General features: G+C 47.1%; 1 protein-coding gene across 1 annotated transcript in view; it reads right to left on the reverse strand.

The window, feature by feature from the left end:
• The window catches only part of DNAH12 (dynein axonemal heavy chain 12), a 1,160,754-nt gene that overhangs the window by 753,493 nt on the left and 393,111 nt on the right, over nt 1–14,150 (reverse strand).

The raw sequence follows: 14,150 nt of genomic DNA on the forward strand, positions 1-14,150 counted from the left end.
ATCAAATGTGGTCTAATCTGCTTTGGAAAAAGATTCTCTGAGCACAAACAGAGGATGAGACTTCTGAACATATTTAGTAATCTCCAAGTACCACAGCAAATGTTGCTTGATGTCCAAGGTACACAAAAGACAATACTCATATTCTATCTTTGGCTGGCCCTTGTATATGGAATGAGCTACCAAGCGATCTGAGATTAAAGCCAATCTTTTCAAGTTTTAAAAAGAAACTCGCCCTCCAACCTTCAAGGTGTAAAGGGCGAGGTGTAAAGGGCTGGCCCTTGTATATGGAATGAGCTACCAAGCGATCTGAGATTAAAGCCAATCTTTTCAAGTTTTAAAAAGAAACTCGCCCTCCAACCTTCAAGGTGTAAAGGGCGAGTCCAAACCAAATATCCAAATTACTACCTCCACCTTCCTCTATTCCTGATGCCTTTCAACTAGCTTGATCACTCCATTCTTATACTTCACTTTCAATGCATATCCAGCATAGTTCTCTGCTTCAACAGCAGGGGAAAAGAAAAACTGTTACTTCACACATCCAGCAGAGCTCTCTGCTTAAACGGCAGGGGAGAAGAAAAAAGGGTTCGCACTCACAAAGCGGGGAGTAGCTGGCTTGTTACGGCGGTTACTACCCCAAACCAAATGTACCTGATACTTCACTCTCGACGCATATCCAGCATGGCTCTCTACTTCAACGGCATAGGAGAAAGACTGATACATCACGAATTTCCAGCATAGCTCTCTGCTTCAACGGCAGGGGAAAAGAAAAACTGATACTTCACGCATATCCAGCATAACTTCAACGGCAGGGGAGAAGAAAAAAGGATTCACACTCACAAAGCGGGGAGTAGCTGGCTTGTCACGGCGGTTACTACCCCAAACCAAATGTGCCTGATACTTCACTTTCGATGCATATCCAGCATAGCTCTCTGCTTCAACGGCAGGGGAGAAGAAAAAAACTGATACCTCACGCATATCCAGCATAGCTCCCTGCTTCAACGGCAGGGGAGAAGATAAACAACCAATAAGGGCTGTATAAACATAATCTGGGTAAAAACAAATAAGCATGGGTGTAGCTTGCTTATTGCGGCGGTTACTACTCCTACTACCTCTAACTAATCAAGCTAGATATTTCACTTGGATGCAGCTCCTCCACCGCTCTCTACATTAATGGCGGGGGTGGAAGGGAATTAGAACCAAGAGCTAAGAGAAACAGATAAGTATGGGAGAAGAAATGAGGGAAGCTTGCTGGGCAGACTGGATGGGCCATTTGGTCTTCTTCTGCCGTCATTTCTATGTTTCTATGTTTATATAATCCATCCTGTAAGAATTCTAAAATTAAGGGAATATCCACCTTGAAAGGCCGAGAACCTTGCTCAGTACAGCAGGCCTTGAAAAACTCTCCAAACTCCCACATAGTCCAGAGACATAGAACATTTCCTGGCCCAAACCAAAGTAGAAATTGCAGCAGGAGAATAACCATGTTTCAACAAACTAGCCCTCTCAATGGCCAAACCATAAGTCAAAATTGACCCAAATCTTCATGTAGAATGAGCCCCTGCCATAACAGATCCTTCCATGCTGGTAGCCTGAGGGGTCTGCCTTCCAGCAGTCTCTGCAGATAAGCATACTACGTCTTCTGGGGCCAACCCAGAGTCACCAAAAGAACGGTGTCTGCTTGACTTGCAATCTTCTGAATGATCCTGCCCATCAAAGGCCAAGGCAGGAAGGCATAGAGCAGGCTGCCTCTCAGCAAATGACAACTGACTCCCTTGAGATCCAGGATGGGTCAAAAGGGTTCCTCTTTCTTGAATACAAAATAGATAGAATAGAAGCCCATATTTTGCTGTGATTCAGGAACAGGAAGCAGGCCCTCAGGGCTAAAAGTCTTCTCAATGGTGTGACCACTGCTACCCTCTTCTGAGGGGAGTTGCAGTAAGATATCATAAAGGCAGCTGGAGGAATGTGAATAAACTCTAGAGCATAGCCATCCCAAATCACTTCGAGGATCCATTGATTTGATGTGATCTGGACCCATTTATGATAAAAGTGAGATAGGTATCTGCCTATCTCTTGCACCCATAGGTGAACCTGAAAATCTTCATTGAGAAGATTGAGAGGCTCCATTCCCAGAGCCCGCATCTTTCCAAGGCATTCTGGGGGAAAGCACTGAAACCTACTGAGAAGAAGAAGAAGCTCCTGAGAAGAAGCTCCCCTATAAGGACAAAATCGCCTATAGTCATCAGAGCACTCACTTGCCCAAAAGGGCTGAGAAGCCGGCTTCTTATCCTCTGGCAAACAAGGGACCTGGGCTTCCTCCCATCTATTTGCTAGGGATATGCAGAAGGAAACATTTATTTCATTTCATTTTTTGTTTCGCCGGGACCCAAATTCATTCATAGGGGAAAAAACAATTCATTGATTAGTTTTATTAGTTTTCCGTTTTCCAATTAAAGTCAATGGGGGAAGTATTTGCAGCCTATTTTTGGCTGCAGAATTGGGGTTTTCTTATCAATTGTGATGAAACTTCTGGGGAGCAATCATCAGAACAAGAAAAGAGCTCCAAGGTACTTAGACTGTGGCAAAGTGGCACCAAAGTGGCATGAATAGCCTAAGGCACTATAAAGGGGCAAAGGGGTACCAGGAGTGGCAAGAGTGCTTTAACAGAGATGCAAAGCAGCAGCAAGAGTGTCAAAAACACACCACAGCTTCAAAAGAGAGCACTGATAACAGTTACATGAACCCTTGAAGGCAGCACGACAGGCAAAGTGGCAAGACAAGTGGCATCAACATCCTATAGCACAATGAAGGGGAACAAAGCAAGCAGAAAGAGTGTCAGAAAAAACCACAAGATGCTGATAAAGGGACAAAGCAGCAGAAAGACTAGCACCAACACACTGAGGAACCATGATAGTGGAAAGAACACCACAAGGAGTAGAGTGAGTCGTCTGGTGTATGGCAGCAAGGAAGAGTGGCAGAAAGTTGATAGAGGCAAGACAAGCTGGCAGAGCTAAGGTAGTCAGGTCGCTGTGGTGTTGATAGGGGAAAGACAAGAAGGCAAGACAAGATGAGGCTCAGCCCGCGGATGGTGTTAGGCCGGTAGTAGTGGCCCCCGGTGCGCCAGGACCAGGTCTTCTTGGAGTCGGGTTGTTTGTGAATGCAGCCGACAGTGGGGGGTAAACTCCATCTAAGGCTAAATACCAGCATGAGACCGATAGTCAACAAGTAGTTCAATAAAAAAAAGTGCAGTAAAAAAAAGCATGGCTGCCTGGCAAGCACAGCAGCAAAAAAGAACAAATATCTTTTTCAGCAATGAAAATTAATTGCAGCAAACTAGCAATAGCAATTGAATAAAGATTTGAGATACTCTGAGAGAGCTCAAACAGCAAACAAGCTTCTCAGATAGAACCCAAGAAGAGGGGAGCAGGGTGAAGTGGTACGGGGCCCCCTGCATGCGGTGCGACTGTCAACTGGCGTGTACTGTCCACCCGACCCATCTTGAAACATGGACCAAGGAGTCTAATACGCGTGCTAGGACCTGAAACATGATGAACTATGCCTGGGTGGGGTGGAGCTGCTGCAGGTGCACATCTGGTGGTAGTAGCAAATATTTAAACAAGAGCCCCGGGGAGAGTTCCCTTTCCTTTGGGCAGGAAAGGGCTCCCTAGAATGGGTTCGCCCCTAGAGTGTGGTGGTTCCATTGGCGTCTAGTGAGCTCTCGCTGGTCTTTTAAAATCTGGTGGATGTAGAAGATATACAAACGAGAATTTTGAAGGTCAAGGCAGAGAAGGTTTCCATGTGAACAGGGGTTCAACATGTGTCAGCGGGTAGTAAGAGATAGGCTACACCCGAGAGAGTTCCCTTTCCTTTGCACAGGAAAGGGCTCCCTGAAATGGGTTCGCCACGAGAGTGGGGCATGAGACTCAGAAAGTGTTGCGACGTGGAGGAAGTTTCCATGTGAACAGCGATTCAACATTGTCAGCGGGTGTTAAGAGAAAGGCAACACCTGGGGAGAGTTCCCTTTCCTTTGCACAGGAAAGGGCTCCCTGAAATTGGTTTGCCATGAGAGTGGGGCACGAGACTCAGAAAGTGTTGCGACGTGGAGGAGGTTTCCATGTGAACAGCGGTTCTGGTTCAACATATGTCAGTGGGTACTAAGAGATAGGCTACACCCGGGGAGAGTTCCCTTTCCTTTGTGCAGGTATGTTGTGGTTTGATCTGTCACTTCTTCCTGAACTGGGTCACTGCCAGAAGAAAATGGCATCTTTTTCATTTGTGAAAGAAAATTCAACAGAGGATGCTTTTAGAGCAATAGAGACTGCTATTTGTGAAGCAAGAACTGAGCTGGAGATTATTTGTGAATACCCAGAAGCTATTATCTGTACTTATGCACTTCAGCTGTTGACAAAGGAACTTGAAGAGCTCTCAGAAATCAGAAAACTGCTACTCAAGGCCAAAACTACAATATCAACCTATGTTGACTTTGTACCCTACACAGTGCCTCTGTAAACTAGGGGAACACAGAGGATGAACTAGAGTACAACTACCACCAGTTTTCTATAGTACTAGAAACATTAATGTTGGCATCTAAGAAAGATTTAGGGAAAATGGCCCATATTATAAAGGTCATGAAAACTATTAAGCATATGAAATATGCAAGCTCCAAACATCTTAAGTCAGTTTTTTATGTTCTTATATTCCAAATGTTGCAAAACAGGAAAAAGAATTTTCAGGAAAGAAGTGATGCACAAATAGATGAAACTGAAAATAGAGATATTAGAACTAAACTCAGACAGGCACAGCATTTGTAAGGGCTAGACAGACAGGGCTAGACGTAAGGGCTAGACAGACAGGGCTAGACGTAAGGGCTAGACAGACAGGCACATCAGTTGAGGTCAGGCCCTTGTAGTGACGGTAAGGGCTGGACAGACAGGCACAACGTTTGGGGTCAGGCCCTTGTAGTGATGTAAAGGCTGGATGGGCAAGCACATCAGATGAGGTCAGGCCCTTGTAGTGACTTAAGGGCTGGACAGACAGGCACAGAATTTGGGGTCAGGCCCTTGTAGTGATGTAAGGGCTGTATATTATGCTTCCAGGAGGTGGATCCCTTGTCCGAGGTAGGGTTTACACTACCTGTGAGGGAAAACCCTCTCAGGTCCCTATCGTTGGAAGGCAAGGCTGATTTGATGCAGAGGCTGACTGGAACTTCGCCATTACTAACCCTGTTCTCTCCAGGTTGAGCCCTTGGGTGCGTGGGGCCATCTGGTCTTAGGTGGGCCCCTGTGACATTGGTGGCGTTGCAACTGGAAGTGATGATGAGAATCAGCCCGAGGTCGGAAGCCAGAGAATCGTCGATAGCCAGTCCAGGGTCAAGAGCCAGAGAGTAGTCGATTGCCAGTCCAGAGTCAGAAGCCAGAAGAATTTCCAAAGCCAGTCTGGGGTCGAAAGCCAGAAGATCTGTCCAAAGGAACTGGATGAAGGGGACCGAAGCAGGAACAGGACTTGGAAGACGGGAGCAGGACTTCAGGAGACAGGAACCAGACTTTAGGAGACAGGAACCGGAAGACGAACCAAGAGCCTCAAAACCAAGGCAAGGTCTGAGGAGCAGATCTTGCCTTAAATAGGAAAAACTATACAACAACCAACCTCGTTCCCTTGTGTCAACAAACTTTAACAACCGTAGATCAAGGGAACCCCCTAATGCGCGGTTTTGTATGGTCGCTATCTTTAGGGCAATCACTCTGTGGCTGTCCCCCTTTTGTATAGCTCCCGATTTTATTCTTTATTTACTTGAATCAACATATTTTTTGTTTATTTTTTAAATTTTTAAATTTTTGTGCTTTGTTCCTACTCCCCGGCTGTTTGTCCGACCCGCCTGGGATTTTCCCGCTTTTCAACTCAGTTTTCATTAATGCTTCTTATTGTTAATTAATTGTTTCCGCTCCTGCAGGGTTGGAACCGCCTGCCCAGAATAAAAGAATAAAATCGGGAACTATACAAAAGGGGGACAGCCACAGAGTAGTTGCCCTAAATATAGCGACCGTACAAAACCGCGCATTAGGGGGTTCCCTTGATCCACGGTTGTTGAAGTTTAAATAGGAAAAAGCCAGGAGGAGTCCCAGGGAGGGGCAGCGACGATTTTCTGTCATGGCCCCTTTAAATGTAGAAGAGGGAGCACCTGCGCGGCTCTAGCAGGCCCGGCGGGGAAGGAGCCGAAATCAGGGAGGACGGACGGCCAGAGACGCGACTGGGTTCAGCGACAGCTGAGACAGCCGCACAGAGAGACGTCGGGGACAGCTGCCAGCAGCTGCTAGCGCCCCGGGAGCGGCCCGTCCATGCTGGTGAGTGGCTGGTACCGGTCACGGGCCTCCACGGCCAGCGGACAAAACACTGGACGGACAGGCACAGCGGTTGAGGTCAGGTACATGTGCTGATATTATCTGGAGCATATGAGGCAGTTGGAGCTGCTGCAAGGCTTTAAATTGCTTTTATTCATCTTGCCATTCACAGGGAAAATCTGGAAACCCAAGCAAAGGCATGTTTATTTTCAAAAACACTAGCATTTCCATCAACTCTGGTGCCAGCCTTGAGCGATGAGGGCTCATGATATCCCCTATCATTGAAAATACAAGTTCACTGGGCACAATGGTTGGTGGACATGACAGATATCGCTGAGCCTCTTTGGCTAGGTGTGGCCAGACAGTGGACTTGTGTGCCCAATATGCCAGCGGATCTGTCTGCATGTCCTCTATGGGCTCTGTGAGATACCATGCCACTGACATTTGTACTGGTGTCTCCTTTGCATGGGTGGGCTTCTTGCTAACTGCTTTTGCTCTAGCCCGTTCCAGAACAGATGATTTTTTAGGGGCAACATGGCTTTGGCGTACTGAAGTGGAGGAGGAAGTACTGGCTGTCGCTGACAGAGTACTGCTCCTGCTTGGGCTTGCACTACTCTCTGAAGTGCCCGCTATTTCCTCCTCTGCTTCATGCCTAATCTGTCTCTGCCTATGGCGCTCCTGTTCACAGACGTTTACTAACAGCAGGTTTTTCACAAATGTGAGATAATCGGACTGTAGGGCGAGTTTCCCTTTCACACGGGGATCACAGACTGTGGTGAGCATGTTTCTGTGGTCGTTTGTTAAAGGTTTTAATCTCTCTTGCACCTGCTCTTGCACCTGCTTCTGCAAAAAGCCCTCCACATTTTCCTCCAGAAAATTAACTATAGGGATAATGTCAGCCAAGGTGGCACTTCTGGAACTCAGCTCCTCCGTGGCATCCTTGAAGGGCTGTAGGATTTTTACCAGCTGACTCATGACTAACCAATCACAATGCCCTAGAGGACTCTGCAGACCTATGTCCATTTCCACAGAAAGGTCATGAAGGGGTGCCTGCTGCTCCAGTAACCTCTGCAGCATCATATAGGTGGAATTTTACCGGGCGCCAATGTCTTGAATGAGATGCTTGTGAGGCATCCTCAAATCAGTCTGCTTTTCGCGGAGAATCTGCCCCGCCTTCACACTTCTGTGGAAGTGTGCTGCTATGTTCCTGCACTTGTGTATTAAGTATGCAGGTATTCATTCTCTTGGTGACTGGACTCCAACCCCAGAGCTGACTTCACTACCAGGTACAGAGTGTGTGCAAAACATTGGATGTTCTGAAAGTGCCCATCGGATATTGCCTTTACCATGTTTGCACCATTGTCTGTGACAAAGAACTCTGCCTGAAGATTCCTGTCTAGGGGTGTAGCTGCCAGCCCACCAGCATCTGTCTGATGCATGCTAGAATATTGGCTGAGGTATGGGCATCATCCGTCAGGTGGGTGTGCAGTAAAGCCCACCTCCACCCTGATACTTGTTCACTAATAGAGCAGCTGCCTGCCCCTTCCTCAGCCAGGACCCACCAGTGTGTGTCAGGGAGAGGTAAGAGTGTGCAGCATTCATGGCAGTCCAGATATCACAGGTGAAATACACACTCCCCTCTGCCTTAGCTAGCAGTGCTTCGATGTGACTGTTACACTGGTTGTACAGGCTGGGGATGACCTTTCTGCTAAACCACATCTGGAGGGGACTTTGTAATTTGGAACTAAGATCTTCAGCAAATGCTTGAAACCCACATTCTCCACTACCTGCAAGGGCTGGTCATCAAGGGCAATCATTTCCCCAATGCTCCTGGTTACAACTTTTGAGGCTGCCTGCCTCCTTCCCCGGGAGAGAGTTACCGAACACCACCCCATTTCCTCCATGGTGGGTTGTCGCTTCTGACACATGGCAGAGGGCTGCTGGCTTGCCACCTGACTGCTAGAAGGGGCTGAGGGTGTGGGATGACTTTGCTCCTTTTCAACCACTTTACGCTGCCTGGAAAAAGGGGTCAGTACTGTTGGGTGTTGCTTCTGCATATGATGCATCATTCCAAAATTAGTTAGATGTCCCATTTGCTTGCCTCTGCTAATAGCCCTGGCACAGTAATTACACAGAGCACTGGTTCATTGTGTCTCTGCACTGTTACGCCCATCGGTCTTTTTTCTCAGCCTTGACACCATTGGGGAAAGTGGCGGCCACCGCCAGCTATCGATGACCTCCCTGGCGTTCCTGGGATAGCGTGGGCACTATCAACCGCCATCTTGTTCCTAAGATCACATAGCTACGTGTGCATGGGCCAGTAGTATACACGTCATGGCGGGAACCTCTTGGGCGTCCCCTCCGGATGACGTCTACACCCTGCCTGTACTTAAGCTGACTGGCCCTGCCTAATGACGAGTTAGTAAGGAGTTCCCTCATTGCTGAATCCGCTTCTCTCGTACAGACTTCCTGTTCCAGTTCCTGCACTTCGGCGTGAGACGCTCTGGGTACCCGCTCCATGGGGTCTTTCCTCTTCTCTGGCTATCTGCTCCTCGGAGGGCCTTCTGCCTTGGACTGCACTCTGTTTCCATTCCCCGGGACCTCTCCTGGAAACTTCACTCTGTAAGTACCTGACTTCAAGGATCTATTGGACCAGCTTATCGTGGGATCCTCTCCGGTGTACCCTGTACCTCGGGCCACTACTGTACCAACTCTCGTGAGGAACCACCTCAGTTTACCCTGCGCTGCAGGCCATTGCCACATCATTACTACAGTATCCTCTCCAGTGTACTCTGAGTCTCGGGTCACTACCGTACCAGCTCTACTAAGGAACCTCCTCGGTGTTCCCTGAGCTGCAGGCCATTGCCACGTCATCACTACAGTTCCTTGCCAGTTACCCATATCCTGGATCACTACAAACACCATATCTGTGTAAGGAGGCGCTGCAGGCCACTACGCCTCCTCACTTCGGAGAGACTGCTATGGGATATCCCGCTCTGAGGACCATCACTGGATACCCACGTCTGAGCTATTTTCTTTGGGTATTCCCCTTCTCAGACCTGTCTCTTTCTCCTGCACCCTCTGCTCCACGGGCTGTGCCTTTTCTACCTTATAATAAAGACTCTATTCCACAGCTGCGTCTGACGTCTCTGAGACCATGCCTACCGACGTGACGCTCACTGGGCTCCTCCCTATGGCTGGTACCATATCTCACCTCGGCCCAGGGTCCACATACCTACAAGTCATAACAGATTGCTAACTCCATGGACTTGGCACAGATCTCAGCAATTCAGTCCATCCCTGGCCCAGCCCAATGAATCTCGGAATAGCAAAAGGTATTAGAGACATTGGCTAACGCCATCAATCAATTAAGCACTCGGCTGGTTTCTGTCTCGATGCCTGCCAAACTGAGCCCTGTTTCTCCTGCACCACCATTTTGGCCTCCTGTGCCTTTTCCAGCACCCCCTCGTTTTGCAGGTGATCCCCTGTTATGCAGGGGCTTTCCGAACTAGTGCAGCATGCACTTTTCTTTGCAGCCTGCGTATTTTCCTGACCTAGTGTCCAAAACTACGTATATTCTATCCCTCCTGGACGGAAAGCAAAATTGCTTACCTTGTAATAGATGTTATCCCAGGACAGCAGGATGTAGTCCTCACATATGGGTGACATCAGTAACGGAGCCCTAGCGCGGGAAAACTTCTGTCAAACTTTCTAGAAACTTTTGACTGGCCCTGTGAGGCCACTGAGCATGCCCAGCATGCTATGATATTCTCTGCCACAGGTGTCTCATTTCAGTCTCGTATGTAGCAAAAATAAAATAAAAAAAAGGTATGTGACCCAACTCCGTGGAGTGGCAGGTGGGTTTCGTGAGGACTACATCCTGCTGTCCTGGGATAACACCTATTACAAGGTAAGCAATTTTGCTTTATCCCAGGACAAGCAGGATGCTAGTCCTCACATATGGGTGATTAGCAAGCTAGAAGCTGAGTCATTTTATAGTGAAGCAAAAATGAAGTATTGTTGTTGAAAATGAGTCAGCCGAAGATCACAGCAGATTGGGTGTAGAAGGAGTTGGGATTAAACGGGAAACAAGTTCTTTAAGACAGATTGTCCATAGGCTGAATCTTGTCATCCTTGCTTGTCCAAACAGTAATGAGCTGCAAATGTGTGAAGAGAAGTCCATGTTGCTGCTTTACATATGTCGAGAATAGGTACTGAACAATACTGGGCAACTGAGGTTGACATTGCTCGTACTGAGTGTGCTTTCACTCGTCCTTGCAGAGGAAGGCCTGCTCTTTCGTAGCAAAACTGTATGCAATCTGCTAACCAGTTGGATAGAGTATGTTTACCCACTGCTTTACCCGGTTTGCTTGGGTCAAAGGACACAAAAAGTTGAGATGATTTTCTGTCTGTTGAGGTGCGGTGCAAGTAAAAGGATAACGCACGCTTACAGTCTAAGGTATGTAGGGCTGCTTCTCCCGGATGGGAGTGAGGCCTTGGAAAGAATGTGGGTAAAACTATGGATTGGTTCAAGTGGAATTCTGTGACTACCTTGGGAAGGAATTTTGGATGTGTACGGAGAACCACTCTGTCATGTAGGAGCTTTGTATAAGGTGGATACGTGACGAGTGCTTGCAATTCACTAACTCTTCTAGCTGAAGTAATGGCTATGAGGAAGATAGTTTTCCATGTGAGAAATTTAAGATCACAGGAGTCTATGGGTTCGAAAGGAGAACGCATGAGTCTTGTTAATACCAGATTCAAGTCCCATTCTGTGACTGGAGGACGAATCGGTGGTTTGAGTTGACTTAAACCTCTCATAAACCTGCTGACAAGAGGTTGTGTGGAAATTGGTGCATCTCCCATCTTGTTATGGTAAGAAGAGATTGCACTTAAATGTACCCTTACGGACGAAGTCTCGAGGCCAGAGTTTGAAAGATGATATAAGTAGTCTAGTAGAGAAGTAGTAGTGCAAGTGAAAGGATCGATTTTGTTTTGCTTGCACCACAAGGTGAATCTCTTCCATTTAGATGCGTAGTTCTTTCGTGTGGAAGGTTTACGTGAAGCTATAAGTACTTGAGATATATGGGTGGAAAGATTGAGTAGTTGTAAAATCAAGCTTTCAACATCCATGCTGTCAGGGATAGGGATTGGAGGTTGGGATGGCGCAAGCGACCCTGATCCTGAGTGATGAGATTGGGAGCTACTCCCAGATGTATTGGATCCCTGACTGAGAGGTCTAGAAGTGTGAGAAACCATACTTGTTGAGGCCAATATGGGGCTATGAGTATCATGGACCCCTTGTCCTGTTGCAGTTTCACAAGAGTTTTGGTTATGAGTGGTATTGGAGGATACGCATAGAGAAGGCCTGAGTTCCAAGGGCAAGCAAAGGCGTCCTTGGCTGGTTGATTCTTGTGTTTGTGTAGAGAACAGAACTTGTCCACTTTGTGATTCAGATGTGATGCAGAGAGGTCTATTGTTGGTTGACCCCAACGTTGAAAAATTCTGGTCGCTACTGAGGGATCCAGGGACCATTCGTGTGGATGGAATTGACGACTGAGTCGATCCACTAGTACATTTTGGATGCCTGCCAGATAAGTGGCCCGGAGAAACATTGAATGTGTGAAGGCCCAGGCCCAAATCTGTGCAGCTTCTTGACACAGGAGATACGAGCCCGTACCTCCCTGTTTGTTTATGTACCACATGGCTACTGTGTTGTCCGTCTGGATAAGAACAGTCTTGTGTGAAAGGCAGTCCTTGAACGCATGCAGCGCATAACGAATAGCTCGAAGCTCCAAGAAATTGATTTGAAATGTTGCCTCGAGTTTTGTCCAAGTACCTTGGGTCTGGAAGGTGTCTATGTGAACTCCCCAACCCAAGGTGGATGCATCTGTAGTTAATGTTATCTGTGGAACTGATTGTTGAAAGGGTAGGCCCTTTCGCAAATTGTGTTTGTTCATCCACCATCTTAGGGATGAACGTAGTTGGTGAGTCACTTGAATTGGAGAATGGAGTGGTTGAATGGCTTGGATCCATTGTGAGCGTAATGTCCATTGGGTTACTCTCATGGCTAGCCTTGCCATAGGAGTGACATGGAGGCCATGTGGCCTAGTAAGGTTAGAAACTGATGAGCTGTTGCTTGTGTGTTTGAGTAGATCGATTTTGCTAGCAAGGATAGTGTTTCTGCTCGATCTTTGGGTAGAAAGGCTTTTGCAAGTGTGGTGTCCAGTTCTGCTCCTATGAATTGGAGCAGAGGAGACGGTATGAGGTGGGATTTTTGATAATTGATGAGAAAACCTGTGGAGTGAAGTAGAGCAATTGTCTGGTTGAGAGAAGTTATTGCTCGCTCCTTGTTGAGATTGACTTCTGATGAGCCAGTCGTCTACATATGGGAAGACATGGACACCTTGCTTGTGCAAGTGTGCTGATATTACTGCTAGACATTTTGTGAATACTCTGGGAGCAGAGGCTAGTCCGAATGGCAGTACTCTGTATTGGAAGTGTCGATGACCCATCATGAAGCGCAGATATTTGCGGTGAGGAGGAAATATTGGGATGTGAGCGTAAGCGTCTTGGAGAACCAGAGAACAGAGCCAATCCTCTTTTTGGAGAAGTGGAAGCATGGGCCTAGAGAAACCATCCTGAACTTTTCCTTCTTCAGAAATTTGTTGAGATTTCTGAGGTCTAGGATGGGACATAGGCCTCCTGTTTTCTTTGGAATGAGAAAATATCGGGAGTAGAATCCTCTCCCCTGCTGAGACCAGGGCACCGGTTCTATAGCCCTGGATCTCAGAAGGGTGGATAATTCTATTTGAAGTTGAGAAATGTGAGTTTCGTTGGGATAAATGCGACTTGGTGGAAAATCTATTAGAATTGAGAGGAAGTTGAGTTGATATCCTCGAGATATTATGGACAGAACCCACTGATCTGTTATTAATGTTATCCAAGTGTTGTAAAATTTGGATAATCTGCCTCCTACAGGGAGTTCTGGTCGAGGATTTTGTGAGTGGCTGAGTTCTCTGGAGATACCTTCAAAAGCCCGCCGCAGGACCTGTTTGAGTAGCAGGCTGGGCCCTGGGCGCTCTCTGCTGATGAGGCTGAGGTCTGTGCTGAGGCCTTGATTGTCTAGGCCTGTTTGCAGGAGGGGAGAATTGTTTTTTACGATAATAGGGTTTCCTCATTTCCCTCCTTTGGGTTCGACGAACAGCATGGGAAGTCAATTCATGAGGTAAGGAGGAGAGCTGTCTTAAGGTCTCATTATGTTCTTTCAGTTGGGAGACTGCTTCTTGGACTTTTGTACCAAATAAATTGTCTTCTGCGCATGGGAGGTCCACCAATTTCTCTTGGACCTCTGGCCTAAGGTCTGATGCCTTAAGCCAGGCCCACCTTCTGGCACTTATCCCTGAAGCTGCAATTCTGGATGATGTTTCATAAGAATCGTATGCAGCTTGTACCTCATGTTTTCCAGCTTCAAAAGCCTTGTGGACGAGGTTTTGTGCTGACTCTCTGTATTCTTGGGGGAGAGATGGGATGAAATCCTCCATCTGCTTCCAGAGGTTTCGTTGGTATTGGGTGATATATAGCTGATAAGCTGCTATTCTGGAATTTAGCATAGCACCCTGGAATACCTTACGACCTAGATTATCCAGAAAACGGTTGTCTTTCCCAGGAGGATTAGAAGAATGCACTCTTGTTCTCTTTGCTTTCTTCTGTGCGGATTCAACCACCACTGAAGTATGTGGTAATTGAGATTTTTGATATCCTGGTGCAGATTGGACTAAGTATGTTGAGTTCATTCTTTTATTGATGGGA

The sequence above is a fragment of the Rhinatrema bivittatum genome, chromosome 4 (genome assembly GCF_901001135.1).
Source record: "Rhinatrema bivittatum chromosome 4, aRhiBiv1.1, whole genome shotgun sequence".
NCBI lineage: Eukaryota > Metazoa > Chordata > Amphibia > Gymnophiona > Rhinatrematidae > Rhinatrema > Rhinatrema bivittatum.